The following is a 16,060-nucleotide window of genomic DNA, read 5'->3' as shown; positions in this document are numbered from 1 at the left end:
ATATAGGTTGAGAAGTGTCCTCACACACAAGCATTCTAACTTTTGTAGATATATAGCTGTAAAATGTTTTTGACTCCTAATGGGGGTATGAGACGAATGGATTCGCCAATAATTTTTATAACCAACAGCTGTGCTAAACAACCAATGAAAACGTTTCAAAATTATTATACAAATTGTTGAATTTTGGATTCAATCAGTTCGCCGTTAACTATGCCACGGACTGCATTTGATTCTTGGCCGCCATCTTGGTTACTGATCTGAACTACGCCACCGTCTTTGTTCAACACAATATCTCAAAACTTAATAGGTTATGCGCCCAGCCACCGTCTTTTCTTTGATGGATCGGAATCTAAATTCGAATTGTGGCAGATAAAATTTCTGGGATATCTAAGGATTCGAAAACTACAGTCATACAATCTCCAACAGAGAATCCAAACGACCCCAAATTTCTCGAAAAGAACGCGACTGTTTTTGCAGAACTGATTCGATGTTTAGACGATAGAAGTCTGTCTCTGATTATAAGAGATGCATTGGATGATGGAAGAAAAGCATTGAACATATTAAGAGAACATTATTTATCAAACCGAAAATTATATCCCTATATACAAAACTAACGTCTCTGAAACGTAACGAGAATGAAACGATTACTGACTACGTTATAAGGGCAGAAACAACCGCCAATGCCTTAAAACTCTCAGGTAAAATAATAAGCGACAACTTGTTGATATCAATGGCCCTCAAGGGACTTCCAGCCCATTTTAAACCATTTACAACTATTATAACTCAGAAAGACAAACCCATAAATTTCAGCAAATTTAAAGTGGCATTGCGCAGTTACGAAGAGACTAATCGTATGCTCGTGGACAATAATAACTCCAGCAATATTATGAAGTTTAAAAATGCTTCTCGAAAGCAGACACCACCAAATTATGCACCTCACCGCAACGTCTCCAAAAATAATTTTCCTAAGAAAAAATAAAATTATCTGAATTGTGGACGACCCAACCACAAAAGTTTCCAATGTCGATACAAACGCTCTAAAATGGACTTTGTAAAAAACTTTGAGAACTTTATTGATGATTTTTCCGATTTAATTATAGTTTTTTCTAAAAAAACAAATCCGACACTATCCTCGCCACTAAGAAATATTTAGCTGATGTTGCCCTGTACGGTTCAGTAAAATGTATTCGCTCAGACTATGGGACTGAATTTACTAGTAAAGACTTTGAACTTTTATTAATTAACCACCGTGTTAAACACAAGAAATCAGCGACATATTACCCCTTCCAAAATGTCATCACTGAAAGGGCATGGCAAACCCTTTTTGAGATGACAAGATGCCTACTTATCGAATCGAAATTAGCGCATAGTTTATGGACATACGCTTTAATGTCAGAAATAGATCGTTCAATAAGAGGCTAGGAAAAACGCCATATAAAGCGTTTTTTGGTGTAAAACCTAAAATGAACAGAATGCATCTATTTGGATATGATTGTTTTGCATTTATAGAAAACACCGGTAAACTAAATACTAAAAGCGAAAAAGGTATTTTCGTAGGTTACGATAAAAATAGCCCGGCATACTTAATCTACTTCCCAACTCAAAATGCCATAAAAAGGGTTAGATGTATAAAATTCAATGATACATTAAATTTAAAAAATGGCGATCCAGTGGATGAAAAACGTGAAATATTACCTAGCATCTTAATCGATCACAATGAAAATATTAATAACGACGATAATTACAGTAGAACTTCTAACGAAAATATTAACCAGACACGTCAATACCAAATAAGGGGGCGAAAAAGGCCAGACTTCCTACAAATTGAAAAGATACAAAAAGAACTATTTTACAAATAGGAAGTTTACAAAAAGGTTTTAACAAGTGATTTCTTTTTTTTTTTTTTTTTTTTTCTTTTTTTTTTTATTGTAACAAAAACTGGAAACATTATGTTAGGCATTAGTTAGTTAATTTGGTTAGAAAGGTAGAAATGGTCACAGTTTAACGTCGTGCCCGGGACAATTTACAATTTTTTTTTTTTTTTTTTTTTTTTTTTTTACTGTTCATGCATCTCCTTTGGAGTTTCTTAGATTATTTCTCCCCATCGGGCTGATCGGACCTGCTAAGTCACAATGCACAAGTGAGAGAATTTTTGTAGCTTTTTTGTCTGGCGTTCAGCTTATACCTTTTGTCATTTTCCCCTGTGCACACACATCACAATTGGGGAGATCGTCTGAAGGTATTATTTTCATGCCTTCGACTACATTTGGTAATTTTTTTTAATATCAGCTGTATTGCAGTGTCCTAGAATTTTATGCCAAGTTTCCAAGTCGTGACAGGCAGTTTTTGAGGAAACCATACTTTTTAAATAATATAGTCGGCCATAATGTCAAATACAGTTCCATTGGGGTATATTGATGTATTTTGGCCAAATTGTATATTTGCGCCTTGTTTAATTGCAGCCTACACGCAAAATATGTCTTGCTTAAATGTAGGTATGAACAGAGCATTTTTTAGAATACAGTTACAGATTTTGCCTTTATTATTTTTTAGTGATATTTTAGCATCGCCTCTTTTCAATACTATATCATTTACTTGACTACTGTTGGCAAGTTCAACAAAATGACTTTGAGGATTAAAGTTTGAATCAAAATTAATAAAATCAGATTCCTTGGTGATAATGTGCGCTGTAGCACCACAGTCTACAAGGAGATTTTTACCGTTTGTGGTATTGTCAAAGTTACATGTTAATAGAAATGTATGTTCTTCCTCAAAGTTCTCAACGTTTTTTACAGAGTCCATTTTAGAGCGTTTATATCGACATTGGAAACTGTTTATATGGACATTGTGTGTGCAACAAAAGATCAAAGAAACATTGTTACCATCAGTTTCAAATTAAAAACAAAAATGTTTTCTTGTACATAGGAATTTCTACCTTCACTCCAATGCTATTTTTGTGGTCTTCTCTTTCAGCTTCTATTCTTGTTCTGGCTGTGCCATTGTCTCACATTGACAACTGCCAAGGAGGCGAACACTGGTTCACAAGTATAAAAAATAAACCACACAAGAGAAACTATGGAAAACACAAACTCTGACATATTTCATACATATTAATTGGGCTCTGAACGTGTGTGTGACACCATCACAAAAAGCGATCCTAGTGTCCACATCTACGTAGCCTGTGGAGGCCTCTTTGTCATAGGTTGATATTAGCTACTCTCAATCTGCTCTGAGCCACGACCTGCATTCTACTGTCTCTAACTGTCGCAAAACTCCCTGGCACTCCTAAAACTGCCCAGGTGGACCTCTATGTTCAATCTTTTATCCCAGTTACTGCCACACCTTGATTAACAACCCTATTTCAGTTGTCTTTTGTGAACAACTTTCTTCCAATTGTTTTTCTACTAAACCTCACATCCTATATCTTTGTTCTATTAATCAATTTATTTCCTCTGTATTTTACACTTCACAACACTTTTTTTTATTAATGGGGGGGGGGTGATAGTATCAAACTTATTTCAGGAATAATGGACTTACACAGAGATTATAAATGTAGTTATATCTAATACATTATAGGAGGCAATTCATGGCAGTTATGGCCCCAGAATCATGATGTGTACTTCTGTAACAAATTTTTGCTAACACTTTGTGTTAATCATACCATTCTGCTTATCTTGATTGTTACCGGTTTGCAAGGCTGCATTTATTTTACGACATATCAACCCTTTATTTCTTTTTATCTGATATTGAAAGGGCATGTCTACAGTCCACCCTGGTGTAGCACCTGCTCAGAGTGTAATCAGTTATCAGAATGCAGATCATAAATATGAAAAATTAAATAAATGAATGGTACTGAGCAGAAGAAAAAAAATGGCTGACTTTGTGTCGGGGTAGCGACTTGTGGCAGCTATGACCACAGAATCATGACGTGTACTTGTTTAGCTTATTTTTTTGCTAATATGCATTTTATTAATTACTGGCGGGGGTGCTAAGGTGTGTTGTGCAAAAAAAAAAAAAGAAAAAAAAAAAAGGGTAGTAGGAGGCAGGCAGGCTCGAACCCATACCACGAAGAAGGAAAAGAATGTGAAAAAAAAAAGGATAGTGAATTAAATGAGTTGGTAATTAACTTTTTTCCGGTTGGAGGATATTGGCACAAAGATGAAATTAAAATTTTTTTTTTTAATATTCAGATTTTTTAGATTACTGTTATATTTAATGTTTTTATCTGTGTGTTTAACTGTATTTAATGACTATTGTCCTCCTCCTTTAATATCTATTTATGGCCCATGACTCCTCTGGAGGTTGTAGGTATGTGTAATTCACAGTACATTTATAATGACATACCTGTTGCTGCATAGCCTTCCGTCTTTTGGCTGCTGCCTGATGGATTCGCCAATGTCTTGGGGAGTTGGGTTCTGTTATAACAAACCGCATGCAAGACAGACACAAGACGATGTATGTTTTTATATATTGGTTTATTTCACTCCAAGTCATCTCATCTTCCACAGCATGGAGTGAACTCAACAATCTCGGATTTGTGGCGTTTCTCTGCATCCATTTGGAGACTGTCGCTCCCTTATGGGGAAACTTGTTTAACCCGTCTTGTTTCTTCGGTATCTCAAATACAACTCGCTAAACTCGACTCGGCTTATTCAAACCAGAACCCTTGACACGTCACGTCCAGTCACCATTTGGATACTTCCGGTGCAAACTGATCGGTCACACAGTTTAATACCTTTCACAACAACAACAACATGACTCTTTCCGCACCTGCATGCTCACTCAACTCATTGTTTTCCATGATTCAATCTCTGTTATTTACTCTGCCAGACAGATAGATAATTAGATAGATATATAACATATAATAGACAAATGCTTCTACCTTCATTTACCTAACCCGACTGTTCTCATCTTGAGCGTTGTTTTTACAACATTTCATTCAATGTAACATTTGACCTTCTTCATGTGTATCTTGACAAACTCTAGGAATCTTTTAAACACTGGAATTTTTCTGTGGAATTTAGGAATCTGCACAGAATTTCGAACAGAACTTCTTTATTTAATCCATGAGGGTAGCATGCTCTCGCTCTGTCAGCCATTACTATTTAGAAGCCATAAGTAATTTGCTATTGCATTTATATTGCATTGTCACCCACATTAAGGATTGAACCTTTAACCTCCAGAAGAGTGTAACTTTACAACAGAATTTTACTAAGTACTTTATCCACTATGCCACCCATATTTCTGGTCTTGATAAATTAGAACATTGATTGAAACATTATGAAAATAACGCTTAAGATGAGAACAGTAATCTGAAGAATCCAAATAATCAATTCTCATTGAAAAAATTCATACATGTCATGATTAGTGACTTGTATATTAGTGGCCTGGCAAGGCCACAGGGGAGACAACCAAGCTAAAAAAAACTCTCAGCAAAATTCATCCCAAAGCAGCAAAACTAAAGCTGGACTGCCAGGACACTATAGATACACAAATGTAGGCAAATTTGGGCATATTTTATTGGTTTGAAAATATAGGTTCTTGTTTATCAATTCTCATAAGATTTTAACCATAGAATAATATAATTTTCAAAGAAGGCTCGTTGGAAAGATAATGACCTGAATTGTGTACTGGGCTATGTGACATTTGCCCTTAAGGTCGCATATCAAGAGGATCATCCATCATCATATTTAGCCTATTTTTGGCACTTTTTACAGCCATAAAATCATAGTCATTTGTTTTCCTGGTTTTGCATATGGATTACAAAATATCTGATATTTCCCCAAAACCTCTAGATTTGATGGAGGAGAGATTAAAACTTTCTGCTATGGTTTCAAATGATCTGAAATAACAGCAAGGGGAGACTTGATTCTAAATATTTCTCATATGTTATATCTCCCCTTTTTGTTTTCATACATAAAGTAAATTCCACAGTGTATGAAGATTATTTGATACTGGAGATATTTATAATCGTATCCTATTTCCAAAAGAGGGGAGAATATGAGAAATATTTGGAATTAAGTCTCCTCTTGCTGTTATTTCAAATCATTTGAAACTATAGCAGCAAGTTTTAGTCTCCTGTCCATCAAGGCCAGAGGATTGGGGGATTATATATATAGTAGACATATAATTAAATACATTGTTCCTATACAATAGCAATGCAAAAAAATAAAAAATAAAAAATGGCCGCCTGGCTCCAGTTTATGTAAAAACGGAAACTGAATTAAACTGAAACGAAATATCAAATGAAAGTGCTGTGCAATTATTAAACAAATTTTATAATATACATATTAAATACATTGTTCCTATACAATAAATATGCACAAGTTGCATATAATGTAAAGCTTCTATGTGCTAAACACATAATCATTTATTTATATCTGTTCATAGCGTTTCTTGTGTTAAGACCCATTTGCCTGTGTGGCATGATAGGCCAGCAACTAAGAAATAAATTTTGGTTTTAATTGTACATATTAGATTTTCCATGAGATTTCATTGTTGCCAACAAGATTTTAGGAAAATATTTATTACTAGCGGGACCTGTGGAAATTCCACAGGGGACTCATTCATATGTAATATATTGATGTTGGCATTCTGTAGCTGTTCAGTGTAAATGGAGACGCTCTGATATTATTGTAGCTTTTTTTGTTAAAACTGCAAAAGTATTCATCTAAGCTAGCAGGGACGCCCGGCAAAGCCCGGTCGTGAAATATGCTTAAATATGATATTTTAATTCTTGCAGATTTTGTATATATTATTATAGAGTTAATGTTCTATCAATTTTTTTTATGCATTATAAAGTTGCGATTTCAAAAATAAAAATATATATATCCATATGACTTGGGTGCATTAGCTTGAATCGAAACCGAAATAAAAACTTGTGAATATATATATATATATATATATATATATATATATATATATATATATATATATATATATATATATATATAACTTTAGTTCCTTCAGTTATAATCGAAAACGAAACCAAAACTTATGAAGAACTCTTGGTAAAATTATTTATGACAAGAAATGGAAGGACATGGCAATTAAACGACCCGGATTTAAGCGTGACACAGAAAATAACACACACCCTATTGTATTAATATATAGATTACTGAGGGAATAGCTATATAACTTATGAAATAACTTCTTCACAAAGGAGACAGCTGTTATTGCAGCTAATTCTCTTTCCTACAATAATAGCAATAAATAATTGTGGGTTGAATAGTATTCGGCGAATTCCTACACTATTAATAATAAACGTTTATAGGTTCAAAAATATTGATAGAATTCTTACACTATTAATAATAAACGTTTATAGGTTCAAAAATATTGATAGAATTCTTACACTATTAATAATAAACGTTTATAGGTTCAAAAATATTGATAGAATTTTTACACTATTAATAATAAAAGTTTATAGGTTCAAAAATATTGATAGAATTTTTACACTATTAATAATAAACGTTTATAGGTTCAAAAATATTGATAGAATTTTTACACTATTAATAATAAACGTTTATAGGTTCAAAAATATTGATTGAACTACTAAATTTCTTTTTTACGCTTGTACTCTATGATAATTACAACAAAGTTAAAAGGGAAAATTTAAAGGCTATGGCAATCATTGTTCTGGTTCGCCTCAGTGTTTTTTTGTTGTTCCCTTTGGAATAAATGCACTGGGTTATAATTAATTTTTAATTCATGTTTTTATTTTCATTATACATTAGAGGCAGACGGTAACAACTGCTATCTAATAGGCCACACTACCCTACTTTTATTTGACACGTTAGGTGAAAGCACAGAATTATCACAGCACATGTTAAGAATAGGTTTATAGATACTGACGTTGTTACTTCGACACGATGCATTCATTTTGGCCACAGGCGCCAATGCCGGCTATTTTAATATGCCGGTATGCTCCCACTAACCAGTGTAGTTTAAGTGAGTTTTTTTTTTTTTACAGGTGGGTTGAAAGGCATACTTCCACCGGGAAACGCCAATACACGGGACCTGCTAGGCATAAATAATAAACGCTTATAGGTTAAAAAATATTGGTCAAATTTCTACAGTACTAATACTGTTTTAGTAAATATCACAATGTCTTTCTGCTAACTTTTGTGTAGTTGTTTTAATTTGAGAGGAAAAAGATATAAAGAAAACTGATATAGTTTGGGCTACAAATACATTACCATTACGTTAAGATATTTTTTAATAGCTATTGCAAGCTACAGTTCATGAGCGGAGGTTTTGTTTAACCAGAAACTGTAGTGAAATATAAAATTACATAATGCTTATCATAAACAGACAACTGGGAAAGATAACACTTCTAATCTCTCTTTTTATCTTGTTTTCTCTCTCTCTCTCTCTCTCTCTCTCTCTCTCTCTCTCTCTCTCTCTCTCTCCATCACTTTGTTGCTCTCTCCCTTGCTCTCTCTTTCCATTGCTCCCTCTTTCTCTCTCTTTTTTTTTTTTGCTATTTCTTCCTTTGCTTTTCTGTCGTTCTTTCTCTCTCTTCCTCGCGTTCTCTCTCTCTCTCTCTCTCTCTTGTTCGTACTCTCTCTCTCTCTCTCCCCCCTCTCTCTCTCTCTCTCTCTCTCTCTTCCTTTTACGCTCTCTTTCTCTGTACATAAAAAACTAACATTTTCAAATGTTCATCTTGCAATTTATGAAACGCTATCAGCTGGCAAACTTGGAATTACTTTTCCTGATAACGTCGTCAGATTTGTTTCTGCACAGATTGAATCTTGATAATTTTCATTTTTTTTTTTTTTTTTTTTTTACTTAAAGGTACACCCGGGGTAGGGGCTAAGAGGAGGGAGGTGATTTAAAATAGATTTACAAGATAGATTTGAAGGAATTGTGTTTGTTTATTGTTTTCTTTTTATCTTTTCTTTCATTTTTTTTTTTTTTTTTTTTTGTTAAATTTTTCTAATTTTCTATCTATATAATTTTTTTTTTTTTCTTCTTTTCTATTTCTCTTTTGGCTAATATCAGTCCGAACCACTTTTGATGATTACAGATACACTGAAACTGCTGTAATATGTTAAAGCTAAATACATTTAATTATTGTTTATTATAATAAATGGTAATAAAATAAATATTGACATGTCTCTATCCAATGAGATATCAGATCCTTTATTTGTTCAATTCCAAAATATAAATTTATTATAAATGGGGGCGGGGGCTTGCGAGTCGTAAAATATGCCTAAATATGTTTTAATTCATGCATATTTCATATTGCTACGGAGCCAATTCTCTATTACATATTATATTGTACCTAATATATAGTACTGATTTCAAAAGTAAAAAAAAAAATTACATGAGTAACATCAGCTAGACGCGAAACCAAAACATTTAGCACTCCAGACGTATTCACTACCGTTTGAGCTAACCCGACGGATAGATAAGAAAGTTATAAAATTAAACCACGTTTAGCTATGATTAATTTACGCATGTGCAATAGAAATGTCGGCAAGCTGGCATGAACATTTTGCATTTTAATTTGCCGATTTCTGTACGCGTTATTCACCCATCCATCCAAAGATTTTACTCATTATAAACCATCCTTAGTGTATGATTACTATTTCCTGTTAATTTCAGTGTTATGTGGATAGTAGTTGAGGAGTTCATCGGTTAAATATTTACACGCAGACAGACACACATGCATACGTCTACTGTTTTATTTATGTAGAAGATTAAATTCATTAATATGCACTAGGCTGTAGTATATATATATATATATATATATATATATATATATATATATATATATATATATATATAAAGTTAGAAAAGCATTTCATCCAAGGCATGAAAATTGTTAAACAAAATGTTTTTACTATAGGCTTTAAAAATAAAGGTACAAGATTCAATTTGAAATTTATTTATCTTCAAAGTGCACTTTTATAAATTTTACAAAGTAAGGTATAAAAATTTAAACATTTTGTTTAACAATTTTCATGCCTTGGATGAAATGCTTTTCTAACTTGTATTGTATCTTTTTAAGATTATATTTTATTTAATTTATTAATTTGGATTTAAAAAAAAATAAATGTGGTTTTGCATGTATTTATAAAAACTCTCCTACTCTCTATTTCTGTTTGTATTTCTTCTCACACCACAACTCATTTTTGCAACCCCCTCATTGTATTATTACAGGCCTGAATATTTTCTCTGTTTCAGTTTGTATTTCTCCTCACACCACAACTCTTTTTTGCAACTCCCTCTTTGTCATACATGTCTGAATAATGAGAAAATCTGAATTTTTTTAACAAAAACTTTGAAATAATTTTTTTAGATTAAATTTTTTAAACTTCTTTCAGAATAGAAAATCTTTACAATTTAATAAGGAACATATTTCATATAGGTTTCATTAAAAATATTCAGTAGATAACGAGAAAAATAGAAATGAAAATTTCAAAAAGGACTGTATAACTGGTTACGCTCAATAGTAGTCCTTGCCAGCGAAAGTCTTTGTTATTGTTATTCTATTATTATTATTATTATTATTATTATTATTTAAAACATTTTGTGTCCTGCTCTTTCATGCGAGGATTAATAAATAAATATATATATATATATATATATATATATATATATATATATATATATATATATATATATATATATATACACACACACACACGCAGAAAGAGAGAGAGAGAGAAAAAAAAAAAAGGAACAGACCAAGTGTTCATCATTGTTCCGTCTTTGTTGTAAGACTTTTTCTGGATGAACTATAAATAAAGACGAAACATTGATGAACACATAACTTGGTTTGTTCCTTTTTTATTTCTCTATTTAGTCAGAATACTATTTCCATTATTCCAATATATATATATATATATATATATATATATGATTACTTCATTTAATCATATAAATTAATATCCGATGATATAATTTTATGCGTAAATTTTCAGTATTTACTTTAACAGTGCTCAATACATAGGTAGAGCTAGGTAGTAAATTATGAAAATATATATGGCAATTAAGCTACACAGAATATTACACGTTTCATTCTCGTGAGAATTCGTCAGGCATATATATATATATATATATATATATATATATATATATATATATATATATATATAAAGTTGAGAAAAGCATTTTTTGCAATGCATGAAAATGGTTAAACAATGTTTTTTTTTTTTTTTTAATTTTCAAAGTTGAGGTACAAGATTTAATTTGAAAGCCATCAAATTTCAAAGTGCACGTTTATAAACTTTACAAAGTAAGGTATAACATTTAATTTAAACTGAATCTAAAAATTAACATGGATTTAAAAATCTGGGTAGGTTATTCATTAAAAGGCGTTGAGTGAAATTTGAAAATTAAATAAGATACATGTTACATTGACCACTTCAAAGCCAAATAGCTGCAATGCAAATTTTTTTTTACCTTTATAAAATAAACGAATGTTTATTTTTAAAGAGATATATTTCGGAGATATACACTCCTTTTTCAATCTATATATATTATATTTTTTTTATTATTATTATTCGCCATGGTGTTGAATGGGAGAATTTGAGTCGAGTCCACATGATGTTAGCTGCGGATTTATCTGTAGCCGGATAATTACACATGGTCGCAAAATCTGGGTAGGTTATCCATTAAAATGGCGTTGAGTGAAATTTGAAAATTAAATAAGATACGTGTTACATTCAACACTTTAAAGCCAAATAGCTTCAACGCGATTTTTTTTTTTTTTTACTTTTATAAAATAAACGAATGTTTATTTTTAAAGTGATATTTTTCGGAGTTATTTGATTTTAATGTGTTCAATGCAACATGTATCTTATTTAATTTTCAAATTTCACTCAATGCCTTTTAATGGATAACCTACCCAGATTTCAAACAACGCGCGACCACGTGTAATTATCCGGCTACAGATAAATCTGCAGCTAACATCATGTGGACTCAACTCAAATTCTCCCATTCAACACCATGGCAAAGAATAAGAGGAAAAAAATATAGATATTCATGGCGAAGAATAATAATAAAAAAAATATAATATATATAGATTGAAAAAGGAGTGCATATCTCCAAAATATATCTCTTTAAAAATAAACATTCGTTTATTTTATAAAGGTAAAAAAAAAATCACGTTGCAGCTATTTGGCTTTAAAGTGTTTAATGTAACACGTATCTTATTTAATTTTTAACATGGATTTATTTTATTCTATGTACATTTTGATACACTTAAAAAAAACTAAAGTCATCTATCATTTTGCAATTAATGATATATAGTTATATAGTTTTCAACTAAAAATTTTTTAAATGCAGCCAAAAATACATAACATAAAATAAATCCAAGGTAATTTTTAGATTCAACTTAAATAAAATGTTTATATCTTGTTTTGTAAGTATATATACTACTTACCGAGTGCCCTACTGTATTGTGATATATTGCTCTAGAGTGTGTTTCAGATTATTGACCGGAGTCATAAACAACAAAGCCGTATTAAAAAGGATGCTTAACATATTTCTTTTAAAAACTTATTTCTTTATCTCTCATTTGTTTCAAAACCAAGTTTATCTACCATTTTCAAGCAAAATATAATGAATAAAGCAAAAACAATTTCATAAGTGAGCACTGAAAAAAAAAAAAACTCAGGAGGTCTCCAGAGCACTACTAAAACAAAGATTTATCCCCCCCCCCTCCATCCAGAAATTATTTTTTAAGTGATCAGTGGGAAAAAAAACTCAGGATGGCTTTAGAGGCCTACAGGAAGCACTAATTAATTTCTTAAAAATAAAAATACTCACTGATTTTATGTGATATTTTTGTTGTAAAACCTTTTCCCTTTTCTTACCATCACAGATAATATTTTGTTTGTTTTTTTGTTTGTTTTTTTCGTATGGGTAGAATTCTGTACAAGTACCTTATTTTCTTATTTAAGAGTAATCTGCTGTACACTTCTTTAGGTTGTAAGAAAAACATTTTAAAATAAGTTTAAACATAAAAACTTATCTAGATAAGTAGAAAAGTAACTTTTTTTTTTTTTTTACATAGGCATCACCACATTATCAAGGCCAAGAGGCCACTCAAGGATAAGGGTTAAAGAGTGTACAGTAGAAATTGGACATTATAGCAATCATTAGTAATGAAAATTTGGTAAAGTTGATAACTTATATGGAACGGCTCATCAAGAACTTATTTACCTTAGACTTGAACACAACCATATTGTAGTCAGCCGGAAAGCAGGAAAACGGAAGACAATTCCACAGGCGTGCAGTTCTAAGAAAAAAGCTTTGTTCATGGAATCTACGTTTAGGTTTAGGCACAGATAAAGAGTGGGGGGAATTATTGATTGTGTTTACAGCTAGACGAGTGTTTCTTGTGAAAGTTTGGCGAGGGGGGACCATAGATTGAAGCTCATTCGAACACTTTCCATGAAAATAACGATACATCAGAGACAAACTCGCAACATCTCTTCTGTGAGATAAAGGTTGTAAGGAAGAGAAAAGGACATCTCCTACGAGGCTACGAAGTCTATTTTGAACTCTATCTTGCCTTTGACACATAAGTATGTAATTTTTTCATCTGAAATACATTGGTTTAAAAGATCAATCTACACAAGGAACCAAGTTTCTAACTTCCCCCATCTGGTTTGTTAGTATGGAAATATGTCCTCTAATAATGTGACAAGCAAACCAACATGGTGACAAGCAGACATAGTTTTAGTAATTAGTAGTATACTTTTTTTCACTCTTTATTAGTGTATACATCTCTTTCTCTCTCTTTCTCTTTCTCTCTCTCTCTCTCTCTTCTTCTGTATTTCTCTTCTTCCTCTCACTATGCAACCGTCTCATTGTATTTAATGTCTTAAAAATAAAATAAACGTCTTAAAATTTCCAAACAGAAATTGTTAAATAACTTTTTCAGAGGAAAAATTTTTTTAATCTTCTACAAAAAAAAAAGTGTGCAGGATGAAATAAGGAGCAGATTTTTCATAGGTTTCATTAACAAATATTCAGTATGTAATGAGAAAAATCAAGATAAAAAATTTCAAACCTCGGAAAACAAGAGAAATTCAAGAGACAGCCAATTATGTCCTCAGAAAGGAAAAGCATCTATTAGTTAGACATAAGTAGTAGTAATATTTTTTGTCTTAGTACTTTTACGTGAGGATAATATTAGATCCAATATTTCTACAGTAAAGTTGAAAATATAAGAAATTATTTTTAAAAGCAAATGCTATGCTAAAAGATTTTTTCAATAAATAAAAATAATATAAACCAAATATTTCGTCCAATTCTGGCCTTCTTCAGTGAGTTAGAGACATTGTTAGAGACAATTCACCAGCTATTCTCCCCTTGCTGCTGCCTACCCTCTTTGCAAGATATCTTAATATTTCATTTCTAATATGCTTACTGCTAGATGTTGCATTTCCTTATTTGTTACCTAGCCTCTTCTCTTATGATGGGAAGCATTACGCTTCGAAATGCCTAGGTATTAAGAGCTTTTATAACCCCTCCTTCTATCTATGTATCTTTCTTATTGAATTGATAAATAAATTTATATGAACTAGTATTGATCCTTTGATATATATATATATATATATATATATATATATATATATATATATATATATATATATATATATATATATATATATAGAGAGAGAGAGAGAGTTGGGATTTTTTTTTAACCTTTTAAAACTATATAAAAAAAAATTATTTAATTTTTATATTTTTTATCATTCATCGGAAAACTATTCAGTCAGTAAGTCATTTAATCACCTGCAATCACTGTATCTTGCTTTCTTGAATTCACAATAGTCCTAATGTTATTTCAGGGATCATCATATATATATATATATATATATATATATATATATATATATATATATATACTAGCAGGCCACCTGGCGTTGCCCGGTCGTAAAATATGCATATTTTATTTTAATTCACACAGAAACTGAGACATGTGCATGCGTGTATTATGTTTTTTTCTAAACAGTTCATTTCTTGTAAGAAAAAAACTACTTGGGCTCAGATCGAAACCTAAAGACAGTGAGTCAGGTACAACAACCATTTGGCTAGCTTGACACGATGTTCAAAAAGTGTTTTCAAACCTACTTATTCTTAACATAAGGAATCTGTCATGTGAACCATTCTACATGCGCATTCATAGAACAGTTAGCGAGCAGATATAAATCCAATGACCCCCCCCCATGTACCAATTTTTCAATTTTGACTCCTTAGCAGATGAAAACGATTAAAAAGTTTTCCACATGTCTGAATATCCTATATACCAAATTTCAAGTTTGTAGATCAAAAAATCCGTTGAGTATATAGGTTGAGAAGTGTCCTCATATACACATTCTCACTTATATAGATATATACTATTCATTGTCAAGTTTTAATGATGAATGCTGGTAATTATTGATCTCTTCTGGTGTCAAATGAAACAGAAATAATGTGTAGATTATTATCGTTTCCATTTGACAGCAGGAGAGACCGGCCATACCTCGACAAAGAAGGAAAAAAATAACAATAACATATTTATATAAAATTTTTTTAAATAAAAATGTTTATAACTTACTTAAGAAGGCCAGAGTCGGCGTTAAATTCTATAATTATTAGTTGATCATCATCCAACATATGCGATGCTTCTTTGAATCAATCTATATTTTCAATTATTGGATAAAAATGTATATATCTTATTTGGATTCTTCAGAATGTTTTCATTATTTTCACAACTCAGTCGATGCAACCTTTGACCTTCTTCAGGTCTTACTGAACTCTCTCCTTCCATTAGCCTGACTGAATTGAAGCATATATATATATATATATATATATATATATATATATATATATATATATATATACTAGCATTTCAGCCGGCGTTGCCCGGGTGTTTGGAGGTGTGTGTTGAGCAAAAAAAAAAAAAAAAAAAGTGGTAGTAGGAAGGCAGGCTCGAACCCGTACCGCGTAGAAGGAAAGAACGGGGGAAAAAAACCTGATGTCTTTGCTGTTATGTGAAGTGACGTAGGTTTAAATTAAGGCTAGACAATCGAACGGAAGTGACGTAGGTTTAAATTAA

Source organism: Euprymna scolopes, chromosome 29 (genome assembly GCF_053919585.1).
Source record: "Euprymna scolopes isolate OS-2025 chromosome 29, ASM5391958v1, whole genome shotgun sequence".
NCBI lineage: Eukaryota > Metazoa > Mollusca > Cephalopoda > Sepiida > Sepiolidae > Euprymna > Euprymna scolopes.
The sequence above is the reverse complement of the archived record's forward strand: the minus strand, read 5'-3'. Positions refer to the sequence as shown.